Source organism: Corapipo altera, unplaced genomic scaffold, assembly GCF_003945725.1.
Source record: "Corapipo altera isolate COAL_440 unplaced genomic scaffold, ASM394572v1 67, whole genome shotgun sequence".
In the NCBI taxonomy this organism is placed as follows: Eukaryota; Metazoa; Chordata; class Aves; order Passeriformes; family Pipridae; genus Corapipo; species Corapipo altera.
This window is the reverse complement of record NW_020884906.1, coordinates 5539257-5559197: the sequence shown is the minus strand read 5'-3', so window position 1 is coordinate 5559197 and position 19941 is coordinate 5539257. Positions and strand designations below refer to the sequence as shown.

The window sequence follows — 19941 nt, the reverse complement described above, 5'->3', positions numbered from 1 at the left end:
CATCTGCTCTGTGCTGTGCTCAGGACAACCTTCTCCACGGAGCTTTTCCATGAGGGGTTGTTCATCAGGTCTTATTTTTAAAGAATCTGGGCCAAGTCATCCCTGCTGTAGCTTTAATGACGTCAATGAGCTACAGCAGGGGTGAAATTGGGCCATTATTTTTTATGTCCATATGTCCTGTGCCCATTAAAGAAAAAAAATGCAAAAGAAGATCAAGGAAGAAAAGAAAAGTTATTGAATCAAAAGACTACCCTGTGCAGAGATTAATATCTAGATGTGGAATGTTTCTCTTTTGCTCCTGCTGTACATTTATATTTATAACAGTTTATGGAAAAAGAAATACTTCTGTCAAGGTACAACGTGAGTTCTGCAGTGACAAATTATATTCACTTTTTGTATCCTGTTTTGATAAAAAACTAACAAAAAAAAATCTTTACCAGGAAAAGGTCTCTTCAGAATGCAACAAAAGTGAGGGACACAGTTGCCAGTACGTGTTAGTTCCTCCCCTGTAAGCCAATATTCACCCCACTCAGCACATCACCACCCAGCAGTAAAGCTCAGTGGACCTTGTCCCGAGCTCCTTTCTTAGCAAATTCAAAACACGATTATACAAATATCAAAAGGAAAAATATCATGTATAAGGTTAAGCCTAAACAGTGTTTTCTGTGAGTATTCAAAGCCTCAAACACCAACATGAAAAGGGACACAGCTGAGGAGACCAAGCCTGCAGATGTAGGACACCAGCTGTGAACAGCAGCAGTAACAGCCACGATCCTGTGGTGATTTTCAGAAGGCTGAACTGCACATTTACTCGAGGTAAATGGCACAAACATGTTTTCCAACCCCCGTGCCCAGACCAAGGGGTGCTGCCCTGGGACTGTGAGCAGCGACTCTGGGTCACCCAACCACAAAATGCATCACAGCCAGCGAGACCTACAACCACAACTTCTCAGCTCCACGTTTAAAAGCCCACTTAACTGACATTTCAGCCCATGAGTAACCATATTCACAGGAACCCAGGTGAAATTACTCACCAAAATGCCTCCAGAGTCACGCCAGTACACCTTTAAAGCCACACAGCAACTGCCCAGCAACAGCACCAGATCACAGGAGCCTCGTGTTCAGGGCCTTCCTTTGTAGATCGCTTTTATTTCAAAGCTTAATGGAAGATTCCTTTGAAATCGTTGACCCTAATTATCCCAGTCTCAGCTTCAGTCAAAGACTAAGTCCTCCTTGCAAAGGCCTTTCTTTCAACTGCTTTCCCTTTGCATTAATGAGCTCTTTTTCCCACAACAAGCCACAACAGTCGGAGGTTTTGTTTTTGTTTTTATTTTTATTCCTCTCCTCCCCTCCCATTCCAGCACTGGAATCAAAATAACTTGAGATGGAAAACGTGTGACCTCCCAAGCCTTTATTTACAGTATCACAAACCACAAGGGAAGGATCTGTCCAAGTTTTCCAGCTGGAATGGGAACAGCAGGGAAAAAACGTGCCCTCATTTTTGCAGCTGTGATATTTAACACATCGCAGGGGAGAAGACTGGGAAGGAGGCAGGAGAGTTGGAAGCCAGTAATGATGCCATGAAAATATTGGATGAAGAGTCTGAGCCTGAACAAGTAGGTTCACATGATTACATCCTTTTTCCCCAGAAATAAACTGAGCTTTGTACATGCAAATGTAACTGCAAAACCAGTCTGACACACATTTAATGGGGTTACTTCTTGACTTTTACACTAAACCAGACAGTAAAATATAGGAAAACCTTTTGGACTTCACCTGATTTTGTATTAGTGCTGTAATGATCTCTCTTCACACCACCATCCCCCCAAATTACTACAACAAAGACTTGATCAAAAAATAGAAGCCTTGAAGAAGTGGAATCTTCCTCAGATATTTAAACAGCACAGAAAAACACAAACAAAGGAGGTTTAGATCTATAGAAAGTTTCTTGCAGCAGGAAACTGTCAGTTAGTCTGTGGTTACAACCACACCAGCGTCACAGCTCTTTCCTCCCAGTTAAATACGTGTGTCCAAACAGTTCCTCATGTCTGGTGTTCCTACTGTAAAAGGAGGAAAACCACCAAAAGACAAACTCACCCATGTTCCACTAAAAATTTCATAGTACCAGACTATACAGAGGGACTACCAAGATCCTTTCTTTTGAAAAGGGATCCTTCTGTACCTCTTCAAATATTTATGTCCTAGTCTGCCAGGTTTAACTCAGTTTACCTGGAACTATCTCCCACCTTTAAAAGATCCCATTCTTCCTCCTTTCCCTATCAGCAGTTCCCTCTTCTCCCAGCCTGGCACAGTAAAAAGTGCCACTAACCCACCACCTTTACACACTCAGAGAGGGAATGTCACAACTGTGCTGCCAAACAGGGTTCCTCTCCATGCCAGTACAAGAGCAGCCATCACCCAGCTCTCTGGAGTGTTATCACCTCGATCTAACTCCTTACAGTGAGTTTTGTGATATAGTTGATGAAGGATCCAACACGAGGACAGATTTCTCTGCATTCAGTTCTCACGTCATGGATCACACAGTAACTCCCCTGGTAAGTACAGGATGTAGAAAAAGTAAGATTCAGCCCCAATTTGTGTCCACATAAAAGGACATAAGGCTCTGGAAGGAGAAAAGCTGATCACATTACACAGCCAGGGGTGGAAAATCACAGCCCAACACAGCACAGGCAGAGACAGGTGCTGCAGGCAAGGCAGGGGGTCCTGGAAGGGCATTAGAAGGACCCAACTGCAAAGCAAACCTGTGCTTCCTTTTGACAGGTCACCACACACTCCTTGTGTGTTTGTACAAATTGCTTGGAGGGGACATCACCTCCCCAGTGCACAAGTCCCTGGCCCCACCTGCCTCACATCTTCTCAGGCTAAGGAACCCTGTGATTCCACCTCATTTACTTTCCTCTCTCCTACGTATTATCCTCCTGCCCAACATCAGCCTCTGCTTCTTAAAGAGAGAAATTCCTCATCTCACCCAGGATTCTGCAGCTGCAGGACCAGTGGAAACACAAAAAGGCAGCACAGTGCCCTTGGACAGGTGGAAGGGAGGATGCAGAGCTGCAGGTACCTCCTCACTCTGCACCAGCATCCTCCATCTCCCCATCCCACTGCTTCCCCCACCAGCTCCTTGCTGAAGTCCCCACAACTTCCAGAATCACCAGCATTTAGGGCTTGCATATGCACACACATCCCAGGGATTGAGGACACTTTCCTAGATTTTGAAGTTATTCCACCCAAAATACTCCCAGGTATAACTTGCAGAGAAGCCTTCTCCCAACATTTCAACTCTGTCCAGCAGTTTGGATTCAAAGCCTCCAGGTTTGGAAAAACAGAGGGCTGCTGGTAGGAGAGAGGGGAATATTACCCAGTGCCTACAGCATTTTCCTGAACACTGCTATTCAGCTTCTTGTCTTCACAAACACTACACTCCCTGACAAGGTTTAAAACCCATTTTTCTCCCTACATTCCCTACCTGCCAATCCACAGACGTTCCTGGCTCTCTGCTGACGCAAACAGCCTGGATTCATTTTGCTGTGAACACCATTCCAAAGGCAGTTTCCCCTCACCTGCCCAGGAAATTAATGACCACTTGGGCACCTCATCAGCCCTGTTAAATCCTCCAGGCAAGTGAAACGAGAGGAGCCTCAACCTCGGGGCAAAGCAAACCCTGAGCACTGCTAAGGATTGCATTTCTTCTTTGCTGTTACCGCTAATTCCCAGAAAAACACTCCCCTCTACAACGGCCCGAGGGGGATTTCGTGACCTAACGCAAGGAGGGAAAGCTCTCGGGATACAGATGTTCCTCCTCAGCACAGGAGCACAAATTCACATGGCAATTAATGCCTCTACGAGCATAAACTCCTCTGTTAAAGCTGCTGACGGCAGCTTTCGCTCCCAGAGAGACCCGTCCACAGCTCCTTCAGCGAGGGCAGGCAGGAGCTGCCGGGCTCTCTCCCAAGGAAATCAGGTATTCCCGAGGGACAAGACAAAGCACTGGGAACAGCCTGGCTCTGCTAATCCTGAAGAGAGGCTTCAGGAAGGGAATCAACGTGGGGAACGGCAATGAATTCACTGGGAGCCAGTTCCCCACCAGGAGATAATTAAGGTATTCAAATCACCCTTAGTTTTCAACAAAGATATTTCATGTTAACACAGGGCTGGTGTCACTGCGGGCTCAGTGTAACTGCTGCGACCCTGAGCGATAAATCCACACAAACTGAAATCACATTTCATTCTGGTAAGTGAACAGCCCCGGATCCAAACTCATTTATTCTTTCTCTTCTTCCCAGCAATTCGTTGCTCCTGAAGCAAAACCCATCAATTTTTGGGTTTTAGCATCTGGCAGCAAAAATGCAAAGTTGCTATACCACAGTATCACCTCAAAGAGACATTCGGGGGAGTTGAAAACACCCTTTCTGATAAGGGAAAAGAAAAAAAAGCTTAGTGCTGAGGAATGTACTGGAGGACAATAAGAAGATGCAAAACTATGCAGTCAGTCTGAAGGTTGACACCCCATCTATCAAAAACCTCCTCTTCAGCCACTAATTTTGTAGGGAGACTTCACACTATGATCTACATTTCTAGAACTCACACAAAAGAGGTTTGGTGGGAGCCAGGCACACACACTGAACCCCCAAACAACATTCATAAAAAACACAACCTCTTCACATTTACTTGTTAAAAACCACCACAGGGTTACTGCTTCCCCTCCTACACTCTTCATTGGGAAGTGCTGCATTTCAATCCTCTTGGTAAATTTAAAGTTCAGAGGAAAAAAAAAAAGGTAGAAACAACAATTTGATGGTAGTACCAGAGGCTGCACAGCTGTTTATTACAACACAAATAAAATCAACACGGTTAAGATTTTTTTTGGGGGGGGAGGGGGAACTCAGACGTCTAAGATTTAAATATCCATTAAAAATTCTGTTAATTGCACATCCTGTGCAGCCATTCTCCCTTGTAATGAATTTATTTCAAAGATTTTAAAGAAACAAATATGCTGACTAAGAAAAAGGCAGGGAGCTTTCTTTAAAAAGAGGTTTATTACCAGCGCACACGTCTATGCAATTTAAGCCAACCATGTCCTGTGAGTGCCAAGCCCTTCCCAAAGAGCTCATGCAGCCATTCTTCCAGACTCCATTTTAGCACGTTTTCCCCGAGCATCTATTCAAGTGGAACCCAAGTTCAGGTTAATCCCCTCTCACCAGCAGCGAGTTAGTAACCTTCAGATTAATTACCATTCTCCCTAGTAACAACTAAATGGGGTTTTTTTTCCTAATCCAGAAGCAAAAGAACAGCCATCCAGCTGAAATGTCAGCACCTACCTTCTGCAAAATATCTCTCTAGATGCTTCTGAATGCAGGAGGGAGTAAAGACAGCATTGCTGAGAAAGGATGTCACTGTTGGTCCACATGTGTCAACATCCTAGAGAAAGACAAAACACAGTTGCTTAACTGCCATGCCCATGGGAAATCAAGAGCAGGAATAAAGCTGCATTCTTTTCCCAGTTACTCCATGCTAACGGCTTCTATGCAAACAACATAAAGCTACAACATTTTCTAATTGCACATCAGAGTTTCTGTGCAGACATCCCTCCAGTATGTCAGAAATTCAATACGTGATAGTAGGCGGCAATGAGCACCTCAGGGATTTAAAGTGCCTTCCAAGCCATGAGTCATCATCATCTCTAACTCATGGAAATTAAGAAGGAAAAAAGAGAGAGAGAGGAGAAAACACACACGCGCATTGCACTGACCACCCTCACGTGCTCCCTCTGTAAAACACTTCCCTTTAAAGCATTCCCTTCTAATTTGGGTGCTGAAAAACTTCCACTGAGACAAATCATCATCCTGGCACATCACAGCACTGCTCCCAACAGCCCCCAGAGACCGGGTAGGATCCCACGTTCAAGGGCGGAAGCAGAGCTGGAGCTGCCTTTGTAACCCCCACAAATCCTTCCAGACCTGGAAGAACACGGAGAAGGCAGCTCCCCTGGCTGCTGGAGCAGCCAGGCCCGAGGGATGGTGAACCAACAGCCCCCAGGAGGGCAGATCCAGAGCCCTTCCCACACAACCCCAGGCAGCCCATCCACACTCATATTCCAGCCACCTGCTCTCCCCCAAGGCTGACTTTTGTCAGGAGAGCTGAGGGCCAGAAGGAACCTGTAACCACTCCCAGCTGAGCAGGTTATGTGGTTTGCTCCCTTATTCCAAGCAGCCCCTTGTCCTTCTAAGAGATTCCTTCAGGCAGAGTCTCATCTTTACCTCCAAACACTGGTTTTCATTATGCTTTCAAAGCAGTTGGGTTACACTTTAAGGCATGCACATGTGCTGCCCACTACCAGCCATCATCCCCCCAAGTATATTCAAGTTTCTTCAGGTCTTCCTGGCTTTTCCTGGTTTCTCTGCCCTGCTATTCTCCAAGCAGCAACCAGAGCAGAGCCAGGGCTCTCCATAGCACACGGTCTGCCAGGGTGATGGAGCAGGGAAGGTTGGGGTTCATGCAGCCATTCCCCTACAAGTCACCCACAGGCTTCAGCAGCTCTCACACCCCCCAAAAAACCCACACATTCAGATTAAAACTGCCTCTAACTCACTCAACTCCCCATCAGCAGAAACAGTCCTTTCCCCTTCAGGTCAGGAAGGGCACAGCTGTCCTTCCCAGCACAGGAGCTGTGTTTTGCATCAGAACATGCAAATCTGGGTCCACAACCGCACAAATAAAAGCTCATCTCCTTGATTAGAACCTGGATCCAAGCCTTAAGACCAGCACCCAAAAATGAAGAGCTATACACAAAAATAACTAAAACACCAACATGCTCTGCTCCCTGCACCAAAGACCCTGAAATGTGTGGAGAAACCGCTGCTGCCTTTAGCTGCAAACGCTGCTTCAGTTAACAGATAGATTTATGTCTCAGCAAGAGTTTAAAAAAACACTAACTGCTCTTTCCTCTTGTACCTTCTTGCACAGCAATTTAAAAAAATATAATAGTGCTTGCACAGGTCAGATTCATCCTGGAGGAAGAGCAAACGTGAGTAACATTGAAGGCCCATTAATCTCAGCAATCTCACCAAGAGCAGCAGCCAGACAGCTTAAAAATATATTTAGTCCACAAATGCTTATTAACGTCATTTGCTGATTCACAGCTGAGCCAGGCACATGGAGCCCAAATGCCACTTCTGCTTTCCCAGGCTGGGTTTAAAATAATAATAATAATGAAAAAACAGTCGAAAGTGTCAGGCATCAAGTTGCTTCACCTATCTCAAAACCTTCTGTCATGCAACTAATAAATGTGGATCTATTTGTGGTGGAAACTTCAGGTCCAGTCTGTGGTCCTGTGGTTTAGGATCTAATCTGAGTTTATCAGAAACTGAATCTTAGTTTTCTTCTCTTTTACTGACTATTGATCTTGTTGCCAACGTTAACACAGTCAAGACCAGTTCATAAATAAAATTGATTCTTCAGGCTCACAACAAAATTAACACTGAAAATCATCACAACTTTTAAAATTACATCTTTACAACTGAACAGAAATATTTGATAGACACAAACCTGTGTCAAGAATTTCTTTGTGCGCTTTAGGGCAGAATTAGCCCAACAAATTCTTAAGGAATCCTTTAAGAAAAAAATTCTTTTTGTGAAAGAAAATTTAAAATATTTCTTCCCCTACTGTTATACACAATGCAATGATTTAAAGCCCAAAGGATTTTCTCTCTAAAGCAACTATTCAAATGTGTATGATGGAAATGTATTGAAATACAACATTTTAATCTTGCTTTGCCTTTGAATTTTTAAACACTTTTTCAGAAAAGCAAGTATCTCATTAGTCCTTTCAGCCATTCTACCATTCTGATTTGCAAGTAAACAAGAATCCTCATATTACCTTTCTTTTTCATAAGGACTTATCACAGATACATAGTTTTTAACTCAATATACATCTAGTCTGTCTGAGTCTGACCACTTTTTACATGTTATACAATAATTCATTCCTCAGGCACACTGGGATTTGTCCATATCCTTTCTTTCTACATTTTCCACAGACTAGAGACGTTTCTATAGACACTGGATACGCCAGACAACACTCTCCCAAAAGAACCATCCACCACAACCTACATTTTAGTAAATAAATTGTAAAAATCTGAGTCAACCCAGGCCCTGCTCTCTCTCCCTGGTTCTGTGGAACAGAGTTCTCAGAATTAGCAGGGCCTGGACCCAGGGGTTCAGAGTTTCAGTCTTGGGGTGAGGGCAACTTCAAAAGCCCCCCAGGTGCCTACAAACCTGAAGAGCAGCCACAAAGCCTCCTCAATCTAAAAAAAAATCAATCTTCCCACATGCTTTAATTCTTTCTTATTTTAGGACTGGTTTTTTTCCCCTAGGTTGTAGACTGGGGAAGGATGACAGAAGTTCTCATTTTCAGTGACCTGAAGCCTGTAACAATCGTTCCAAACAGAAAGACAGCTCTCTGCACCCCTGCTAATGGTACTGAAATCGAAAGTGATTAAAAGCAAAACCATTTGAGCACAACAGAAACTGAAAGCATTGCCTCTGGGAAGCAGAAACACCGTCAGCAAACACTGAAAGTAATAGATAATTAATGCAGCCTAGGAAATTATGACATATTTCTAAAACTTGTTTTCTGGAATAATCATAAACAATTCACCTTGACTGTATTCCCAAGTCATCACTTTTTAAAGCCGCTGCTGCTGCTATTCTTAATTTATTTATTTTCAGGTGTGAGAACAGAATACCAAGGCAAAACTGAAACTTGAAAATTGTCAGGTTTTAAGCCTCTTCTAGCTTTATAACCATTAATTCTGGCTGCATTTCAGAAGCATTTTGTGCTGTGTGGAACTCAAATACACAGTTAAAACTCCTTCTGCTTCAAAATTAAACTGCTCAAGTGTGGGAGGCTCCAGCACCGTTAAAGAAGGGGCACATTTGTCCAAAGCACCAGGAAAAAGCCACCCAACAAAAACAGAAAAACGTGAGTTAATGTAAGGGCTCCCAAAAGGCTACAACAACAGTTTTCTTATGGGCGATTTGCAAAGAGGAACGTTTCAAACTCCCTCCCTTCCTCGAAAGGCTTCCAGGGAAGCATCTCCCCAAGGAAGTCTCTGAGCAGCAGAGTGGCTCAGACCCAAATGAAAGCCCAGTTTGTTCTGGAGCAGCACAACAGCCCATCCCACAGGTCCATGAAAGCAGACCCCAGCTATTAATAGACACATTCACACAGAAATATGTTTTACAAGGAGGCAGAGGTGCCACACGGCTCATTTTTATCACAAATGCTGCACACACCACATTGCACTAACAGAGCTGACATTTACCTTTCCAAGGAGGATGATTAATTAGTTATAAGATGCTTTCTGCTGGCTTCTGAGGGCTTCTCTGCTGAACTGATGTGCTGCACTTCACCTTCCAGTCCTTCCCTGAGAGGCACCATCGCTGCCACCACTAAAACCCTTTATATTGGTGGGATGGGCAGAGCTCCCACAAACACACCTGGTGACCACCACAGACCACAACACAGCAGCCTCACACCTCGAACCAGAGGCCTGCCAAGCACTGGCAATAAAAAGTAAGACTCACATGCTGCTTCTGCAAAGCCAGAGCCACTGAGAGCACTGTCTTACAGGGAGAAATGAAGCAGCAAAACTCTCCCTCCACAACACCACAGCTGGTTCAGCTCAGCTCAATCTGCATTAATAAATACTAAGCCCTACCAAGTGTCAGCTGTGGTCAAACCCCATACAGCCATGGCTTGGAAGCATCAGTTTGAGACCACAGAGTCTCCAGAGCCCTTGATCCTCAGAGAAGGTGGTTTCTGCTCTCCTATAAGTTGCCCTAAAAAAATAAGGGGATATAAGAGAGCAAATGAAAATCAACAAACCAGAGAGAAAAAAATTCCAAATCTTGAAGAACTCTAATTGTAGGAACAAGCTCCAGGACGTGCCAGGAAATTAATCAACATGCAGGATAAATGCAGCAGTTAACTGGAAAATACGAACAGCTTGGAAAGGCACCCGGACCATTTTCCCCTCTCTGATGTTTGTAGCATCTGGCCCCACCAAAATGCCCTGGAGTTACATTCCCAAAGGAGCACAAGGTCCTGGCCTCACTGCAAGCAGCCAGACCCAAGGGGAAGGGACAGAAAACAAACAGCAAAATGTTTCCAGAAGCTGCCTGGGCTCTGGACCCTGCTGTAGCTGCAATGACCTTTTCATTTGCAAAGCCCTCTCCCTCCTTCCTTAAAAGTCATTATTCCTTGCTTAAAAGTCATTATTCCCTTATATTAAAGCGGAGATTGGAGTGGAAAGTATTACAACACATTGCTCTGATCAGATTGCAAGAAAAAAATATTAAACCCCACACACACACTCAAGATTTTTAGGAACAACACATCAGTCTGTGTAAAATAGAAAGAGTCACATTTAATATCAAATATCCAAGGTGACAACCTGTCCCCTACACACATCACCTTCCCAAACAGAGGAGACCTCCTGCTTCCATGGTGGGATCCCAGGAGCCACCACCAGCAGCACCTGCCTCACCCTGGCATGGAACTGCTTTGAGGTGGGCAGAGCTTAAAAAGCAGCTTTTAAAAGTGTCTTATTTAGAGCCAAGCTTCAAACTCCCCTCTGAGAGCAGTAAAACCTATAGGATTTGTTTCTTCTAGGAGCACAAAAGTGGAGGAGGAGATAAAATTAAAAAAAAAATAAAAATAAAGAAAAAGCCTCTGGGTGGGTTCAGCACCTGTGTATGCCAAAGGCACTCCATGTTTTATGGATGACAATGCCATCACCCCTGTGAAGATTTCGGAGTGAATCAGCCACACAGGGTATCCTCAGCCTGTTTTCAGGAGGACTTTTTTCCCCCAAAAAAATTATTTTAATTCAACTGTTTGATTTATATGATTTTCCAGTCATTTCTAGCCAGGAATATTTCAAACAGAGAACTCAACGTCAGCTTCCACCTTGCCCCTTCCCATACAAATGTGCTAATTAGCACAGAAAAATTAGTCAACTCTGCAGTATTTCATCTTAAATAAGGCAGCTCAAGAAATAAAACACCATTTAATTGGTAGCTGACAGCCAGGGAAGAAACAGTGGCTCAGTAACATGCTTAAATAGGGCCTGAAATCCATTCCCAACCCTTGATGGAAGCCTGTCCTTGTCAACGAAACCCACGATCCATAATAATGCTCAGTATTGTGCTTTTATCCTCTGTTTTATCAGAGCTCATCTGCTGATCAATGAGGAGTCCCAGGGAATAACACTCTGAATTTCAATGTCAACACAGCAGTACTGTGGTAATGATTGAAAATATTTACATATTGCCTCATTGATCGTGGGGTGTTCTTTTCCAACCATCTGGCTACTGGGCACTCATTTTTTTTTATTATTTTATTTTATTTTTTTAGGGCTTCACAACTATTCCAAGCAGGTTATTTGACCATCTCTACAGCCAACATCCAACATTCCACCTGAATCAGGTTTTCCTGTTATTTTTAACCCAGAACATTAGGGAAAGCATTAATCAACTTCATTCCATCTCAGGGAAGGGGAAAATCATTTTCTTAACAAGGACAAAACCCAAAAAAAACCCCAGCAAACACCTGCTCTGTGATGTGCCAATTCAGCTTCAAGGGCTCCTTTTTGATGTGACTCAAGGGTGTCACCACTTTGACAAGGGATGAGTCAAATGGAAATGTGTCACTCACTCTGCTCTCCGTGCCAGCCTCGAGTAAAGAAAGGCTGTAAGGGCTGTTTCTCCCACCTCCAGATGGAATTCCTTCTGATTCCTGCAACGTGAAGCCCCGGGGCGCCTGTGTTGATGCTGCCTTGAGGAACTGCTCAAGTTCTCCAAGCCAGGTGGTTCAGGCCACACAGGCTGCAGGAATGAAGCTTGAAAAGCACCACTCAGTCTTCCTTCCCTTCTCCCAACCTCAACCTATGCATTCCAAGACCCCTGAGCCCACTCCAACTGTCACCCACGGTGCTGGTGGGATGGATTTGCCTCACCTGGCTGCACCCTCTGACACCCTACAGGTCCAGAGACACCCCCTGGGCTACACAACCAGAAATTTGGGGGAGAAATTGAGATTTAACTTCCAAAAAAAAAAAACCACACAAAAGGAAAAAGAACTTCCTTGCAAGGTGCTCTGAGCACAGCCAGTTTAACTCTCATCTTGCTGATTCCAGGTTTTCATGTAAAACTAAATTTTTTAAAAAGCTTTGAAAAGCTTATCTCTGTGCATTCCTCTAGGAAGCTTAAGAGCAAGTTCAATAAAATATGCAGCAAAGACAGATATCTACAAGATCTACAAGTTTGCTGCAAGAGACCTCGGCAGGGAACTTGAAGGGAATATAAAAAAGGTGGTTCTCAAACAGTTGTCAAACTGATTTCAAGGAGATTTTTAGTGGCTCCAAACATGTTTCTAATCAGAAGCTGACACTCCTGGTTGCTGGTACCATAAACTTGATTTAGGAAGAATGGGAGGTCTAAAAGCCAAATTATACTCAGCCTTTAAATCAGGAATTAAAATTCTCTCTCAACACGGTTTAGCTGATGATTTGGGTAACCATGTTCAAGATAAGACAATACCTCTTTTCTATTCAGTTTTACTTTGACAACAAGGAATAAAACACAAGTTCTGTCAGCAAAATGACATACAGAGAACAAAAGACAGAGCAGGGGGGGAAAAGTGCTCTGACATATCTGCCTTTGATAATACAGATGCTCCACTAGACAATGAAATCTCCCCTTTCTGTCAAGCTCCTTTTTCTGCTGGGACAACTGTATGAAGAAATGGGCAGGAGGAGGACAGAAAGCTCTTTCCTCTCCATCCTCTCTGCCCAGATGTTTTGCAGACATGATGCAGAAGATCTGACCTAATGGTACCAAAGTGCCCACCCTCAGCAAGGCAAGTAAAACCATCTCTTCTAAACAAAAGCATAAACAAAAACTGGGAAGGCAGAGCAACACACAGAAGCTGGACTACAACTGTTAATCCTTCAAGTAGGCTTGCCCAAATATGCTCTTCCCTCTCTCACAGGCAGCATGTTAAAGGTGCCCTTTGGAAAAACTTATTTACAGGCACTAAATGTAAGCAAAAGACAGCATTAAAATTACTCCACAGTCCCAAAAGAAACAAAGGACACACTAGGCCTGTGCTAAACACAGTTTTGAGGATATTTGATGGAAGATGTTTACTGTTTCTTGAAGTTAAAACCTGGCACAATGTTTTACAATCCAGATACAGGTTAGACAAATAACGCGTCCCAAGAGTCTGGATAAATTATGTTTGAAAACAAGGGAGAGAGGGAAAGCAAAACAGGCTATATGTTCTTCTCTTCCAGTTGGCTTTGGTGCATCAGAAGCCAAAAAGCCCCATGTTAAGCCTGCTCAGAAATAACAGCCTGCCTGGAAACAAGGAAAACAAAACAAAACTTGAGACAGAAGACTGGGATTTTACCGTCTCTTCTGCTGAATTGTGTCCTGCAACGCTCCATAAGTGTGTTTCTGTTTTACCCTTGTTAAAAACAGAAGTGATTCTCCACCTCTGCTTGTGAAGAGCACTCAAAGTGTTACTGAGGAGATGGGGATGGCAGAGAAACAGCAAGTAGAGGCCTCCTTCCCCTTCTGCTCTTCCCCACCAAATACCTCCGAGTTATTTACATCCTCATATCCTGAACTCCCCCTCCACTTTCACAGCTTGCAGTTAACTCTGCATCCTGCTGGAGATAACACATGTTTAGCTTTCAGCATGTTTAGGCTGGAACACCCTAAACATGAGGCCGGGTCACCAAGCCCACAGAGGGAAGGATTTCCAGATGCAGAGACTGGCTAGGAAATAACACACAAAAACATGAGGCTCCATCTCTCCACCACCCTGGAGAACTCAACCTACTCAGGGAAGGAGACAACTAAACAGCTTGGCAACGCCTACAGCTGGTGCTCAACCTCAGATCCAGTGAAAAGATGTAAATATTTAGATTTCAATTTCATCTGATATGATAAATATAAAATCTCTATTTCCTTCTTTAAAAAAAAAAAGAAAAAGAAAGCAGCATTAAAATAGGTAAGCCACCCACATAGAGAACAGGATTCTGCTGTATTTCTACCTTCAGGAGGAGGCTATTTAACTTATGGTATTGATCTTGAAACAAATTATAACCACAAGTGAAATTATTCCCATTGCATTGTCTTCTGATGTATATAAAACATAATTACACCACATTTATATACAAACACATACATGAAATTGTTTTGCTGTTCATTCCAAACATGCAGTGGCTGATGGCAGCCCATTCTTTTTTCACCTCTTGCAAAATGCCCACAGAGAGGTAACTCCAACTCCAACCCACATATCTGAAAAGAGCCCCAAAGTCATGCCCCACATCCCAAACCAGACCCTGTATGAGTAACCCACAGCCAGAGCTGAAACGTTGTTTACCAGGGCTGTTCTACAAAAACCTGCAATCCTTCCATAACCTTTTAAAGCACATAATGGAATTAAGGCCCCACTTCACATCCAGAGTCAGGTCACGCACATACCAAACTTCTCTGGAGCTGCAGATAACGCGGCCTCGCCCCTAAAGATCCAACACAGCCCTCAAGGTGCTGATGTGATTACACCCCCCCACCCTCCAAACTGGTTATGGTGCTGTTAAAGAGAAATGCCTTCTCAGGTCACTGCTCTGGGGGTTAAGTCAGCTAATACGCCTGAATTAGTGTCCCGAAGGTCATTATGTAAGTGCCAGCAATCCAAACAAATCAGAGTTAACTTCCCTGTCTGTTACAGAACTCTCAGTAGTTCATTCACTATTTTCCTCCCCAAGTCCTCACAGTTCACTTCCATGCCCAGATGTGCCTTCCCAGCTCACAGCAATCTACCTCTTGTTCCTTAACTGGATTGTCCAGACTTCTTTTCCCTCCCCCTGCCATGACAAGACTATGGAAACTGATGGAAAATCCCAGGGAGAAATCCCAGTATCTGATCTCCAAGAGGAGACTGGACTGTTTAAAGGTACAGAAAAGGACGAGTGGCAAATCACTTTTCCTCATCCCATCAAAGGAGTCTCCCCAACTTACCCAATCCCAACAGTTTTCGAGAGCTCTAAGATTCCTGCTCCCAACGCCACAGCACCCACCAACCTCAGCTGGCCAAACACACCGAGTCAGGACTGTCAAACCTGCGCAGAGTCCTCGCTGTCCAAGAGACTCAGTGCTCAGGCTTGGGGATTTTTTTGTGGAAAACTTGATGTTCACAAGGACGCAGACTTCTGGATATTGTAGGTCTTCAAATCTGTCTTACTTGGAGTTCTCAAGCACCACCTCAGAAAGGAGAAGCCGAGGATCAGCTTTTGCCACGAGCGGTTTTCGGAAGCTCCAGGCACTGCTGTGGGCGCAACTCCTGCCTGGAAAGCTGTGTCCTGCCCAGTACTCCTGACTCACCCAAGGTGTTTGCTTTCTGTCCCTGCCCTCCTGGGTGCTGGCATGTGCATCCTGCCAGGCTCCAGCCCTGGGAATACCGGAGCAATGACCCCGGTACCGTCACTCCCACACTCCAGAGCCGTGCCAGGTTCTCGGCTGTGGCTTTCCACACCTTTTCCACACCCCTGACCTGGGCTGCCTCAACCACCAACCCAAGATCCCCGCTATCCTTGTTACCATCCCCTGCACATGGAAGCCCACATGCAGCAGATGCTATTTTCTCTCTTTTCTCCTCCTGGATGGTCTCTCTGGGATCAACTTTGATGTGCCCCAGCTCTCCAGGGCAGGTTTTAGCTCTGTGCTGACTGGATTTCTCCCCTGCACCCCGATTTGCTCCATAACTATTTACCTCCACTTGCCTGAGCAACCTCTCGTTTCTTCTCACCTCTGGAGCCCAATCCTGTGTCAGACACACTCAGGAAGGGCTGCAGGAGCGGGAAGCAGCTCCATCTCCAGATCCTGCCCTCTCTCAGGACGTCCCCTGGACCCCCACCAACCCTTCAAAATTAAAGATACTTTTCTCCCAACTGGTTTTTAAGTTGCCAGTGGGATTTACTGAAACATTTTGCTGTGAGCTTCTAAGAATTTTTTTTTTAATTAAAAAAAATTAAAATCACCATCAAAGACAGTCACACCAGCAAAACCTCTTCCCTATGGAAAACTCACAAGCCTGACTTCAGGAGCTCTGTGTACTCACTTGGCATCGTGCTGATTAAAACTCCCCGTAGTGTCAGGATCTGGGTCAGCCCCAGGCTAAATTGCTTTCTTCTTCTTACATTAAGAACATCCAAATATCATTCATTACTTTGTTCATTTAAAATTTCGTAGGACTCTTGGCATGGACACCACGACTCGAGAAGCCACATTCCCTTTCAGTCTGTGGGTGAGCTCAGACAGACTCTGCCCCAGCACAATCTTGTGGCATTTGGATTTCCTCCAACACCCAGGAAACAAAGTTATAAATAAAAGTGTTTTATTTATTCCCTTCCCCCCATTAATTACTCCATTTCCAGTCACACTGAATACTACAGAACACTTTTATTTCTAATACATTTTCAGGCTCAAAATTGAATTTAGACATATTTTAGTAATTTGGGGGGATAATCAGAAATATTAATTGCATCACACTCCACATCAGCCAGCTTTAAAATTAAATGAGGAGGCATCTTCACCATGTAGAGAAACTGGCCATTAAGAAAACCATGAGGTTTAGATGTTGCTTTTTCCTCCTAAGAAAATAAAAATAAAGAGAAGAGAGACACTAAGGCCTGTTTCTCCCCTCTCAAGAGGAATCCTGAAAGAAAAACACATTAAAAAAAAAAGCCAAAAGTGTTTCTAGAGGGATCCTGCTGGTCCTGGAACAGGACATTACGGTGAATATGCATGAGAGGAATGAGTCAAACTGCACTGGGGAGCGAGCATCAGCTTTCACTTGCCATTTCCAAAGCCTTCCACTCAGGCTGCCAAGACAGCAACTGAATGACAAGATTTTTTATTTGAATGTTGGGGGGAGATTAAAGCTCTTTAGGACTAATTGGAGGAGCCTTCTTTAAATTAGCTCACTTGAAGGATGTGCTGCTTCTCTATTTGGCCAACTCATAGAAACAGTGACAAATTGTGAATAAAATCAAACTAATTATTTAAATTCAAAGCCTTTTAGCCTCACTGTCAATTACAAATTTTTGAGAATTTCTATTAAAAAAAAAAAATCAGGGCCAGGTCTTTCCAAACTGGTTGCTGTCAAGCAAAATGAGAAGTTAGATAAAACTCCCCCGTGCCAGCTGGTAAATCACAATAAATGCCCGGGCTGTCAGATGCACAACAAGCGACAAACGCACTGACACACACCAGCAAACCCAAAATAGACAGGGTATTTTAATAAGAAGTTATCATTTGGGGGAAAGATCCTCAGTAAGCTCATCAGAATCAAAAGTCATACACTAAGGGATACTTATTTTCCTCACATAAGCTGAGGAACAACCACCAACAAGCGGAGTTACGTGAGGCTCGGGGTGACTGTCAGCCTTGGAGTTCACTATTTAGACATCACTTAAAAGCCTTTCTGCCAAGTTTCTTTAAAAAAATACCACTAAAGGATACCAGGGAATTGTTTACTCAAAGCATTATTGTTTCCTGAACACAGATGCAAGAAAAAGTTTTATTAAGAAGATAAACAGCTGCTACTGTACACGGATTAGATGGTAACAAAAGCATCTAAGGGCCATAAAGGGAATAGTAAGGGAATTAAAAAGCATTTTTATGCATGAAGATGGCTAACATCTGTACGTTCATTAAAGTGGTATCAACTATGCTTTTAATTAAAAGTTAGTGACAGAAACTTAAACATGATTAATGGACCCAGCAGCCCACCAGAACTCCGCTCCATCAAAAGGAAGCAGCACAAGCTGCGTTCCAGCCCTTGCTGCTCGTTTCTCTTTCCCTCCCAGAGATGCTGCCACAACCAGAACACACTGCAAGGACCACGAAGCAAAATTCCTGAGAAAAACAGCAAGCCAGGACAAGTCTGCAGTGGTGCTTTCATGCTTGGCCATTCTCTATTTTGTACATCCCGAGGAGGCATTTCAATTACCCCGTTACCTGTCAGAACAGCCAGGCACTCGGCCATCCATCCACCACCGGAGGCACGGGGTCTGCCAAGGGAAAAGAGGGAAAAAGGCTGCCCTACAAACAGCAGTCTCCTATTGACCAGTGGAAAACAAACCGCCCAGGAGCCAGTGCTGAACTCTGTAACACAGTCAGGCGGCTTGTGTTACTCGGGAGCACAACACAGTCACAGTCACGACAAAAATAAACTGCGTGATAAAAATACAGCACGAGCAGAAAGATGTGGGCAGGGAGCAGGATCGGGGAGCCATCGGAGGATAAGGAGCCCTACAGCCACAGATATTCCCACGTGCACTCAGACCACATATTTAAGTCCTGATGTCCACAAAGACTAATCTACTGCCACTGTCCTGCTGAACCGCTGTCAGGGGCAGAGCTGAGCACACACAGATTATGTCTTCACAGACTGAAGACACTCCCTGACATCGTATTTCCCACCAAGCAGCTTCCAGACACACAGGGCACACAGGAGATGGAAGTTCTCACTTTAGAGCAAGTACTAACATAGGAAGGAACTTTTTTTTTCTTAAATAATTCAAGTAAACTTTGCCTCTGTCACGGCATTTTAACACAAAAGGTGATAGCGCTGACTTGTGTGGCTGACTGAGCAGGGCACTGCTCTGAGGGGCTCCCTAAGGATGCTCCAGCCCCAGGCTGAGCACCTCAGTGCACTCTGGGCTTCAGTTCCTTCAGCAGAGTGAGAGAGCCTGGGGAGGACGTGAAGTAAGGGATTTAACCCTCCCACAGCTGGACAAAACGCTGGAGTTGTCCACGCTGTAGCCACGAGGCATCAGTGCACTCCAGGATGGAGCCCAGGGTTGTTTGGGAACATTAGGCAGGACCCCTTCTGTCAAGGAATGGGGAGGCCGGAAGAAGGGACTGCCAGGTCCAGCAAAGAGAATCCCCTCTCCCAGCCCATCATCCACCTAAGGAACGGGCATCCTGCTCTCCAAAGGGAAAAAACCTCTTCCTCCCACCCTCCCAAAGGGAAGAACCGCCTCAGGAGCACGGCCGGTTTCCAGGGAGGAACCAGAACCCAGCAGTTCCCTGAGCGCAGGGGGATCTCCAGCCCAAAAGCCCACGAGGTTCTCCCTCAGCTGTACTGAGCCAAGGCTGTTTCTCTATGATGCTGCTGCGGGTCTCACCCTCTTCTCCCACCACAGGGACGGGGGGTCACCCCGGGCAGCACCTTCACCCCTCCCCACGGCCCGGCCTCGTCCGAGGGGCTCGCGGGGCGACCGCACGACAAACCTGCCCCCGGGGCCTCTGCCAGAGCCCAGCTCGGGGACATCCAAGCCCAGCAGATGCGGCATCGAGGCAGGAGGAGGCCGGGCCGGCGGCTCTGCCAGGGACGGGCTGGTCTGGCCTCGAGCCACGACCGACTCCGAACGCTCCCCGTGCCGTGACCCGGCGCGGAGGGTCCCCGTCCGTCCGTCCGTCCGTCCCCGCGGGCACAGCGCGGTGTCCGCTGCCACAACCCGCCGGCGCGGCGAGCCCCGAGCACGGCGGTGTCCCCGCCGGACCCGCACAGCGCGGGGCTGCGGGTGCCGCTGTGCGGGACCGGGCGCTGCCATGGCCGCGGGGCCCTCCCGCTCACCGCCCGCTCCACCGGGAAACTTTTACCGCCGCATCCCGGGAGGGGACGGACCGCCCGGCCCCGCTCAGGCCGCGGCAGCCCCGAGGCACCGCCGGGGACCCTCCGCGGCCCGCGGGGGCCGTTCCGCCGCCGCGTTCCCGGGGAGGGGCCCCCGCGCCGCACCGGCCCCTCGGCGGAGCCGCAGCCGCTCCGCGGGCCCGGCCGCCCCC

General features: G+C 45.7%; 1 protein-coding gene across 1 annotated transcript in view; it reads right to left on the bottom strand.

Annotated features, from left to right (window-relative positions):
• PITPNM2 (phosphatidylinositol transfer protein membrane associated 2) overlaps nt 1-18345 on the bottom strand; it is a 126783-nt gene extending 108438 nt beyond the window's left edge. Inside the window, exons 1-2 of the mRNA XM_027652302.1 lie at nt 18109-18345; nt 5340-5439 (exon numbers count right to left, since the gene is read on the bottom strand). The gene's annotated coding sequence lies outside the window, so the exon portion shown is untranslated. The remainder of the gene's footprint in view (nt 1-5339; nt 5440-18108) is intronic.
• Nucleotides 18346-19941: the final 1596 nt, after the last annotated feature.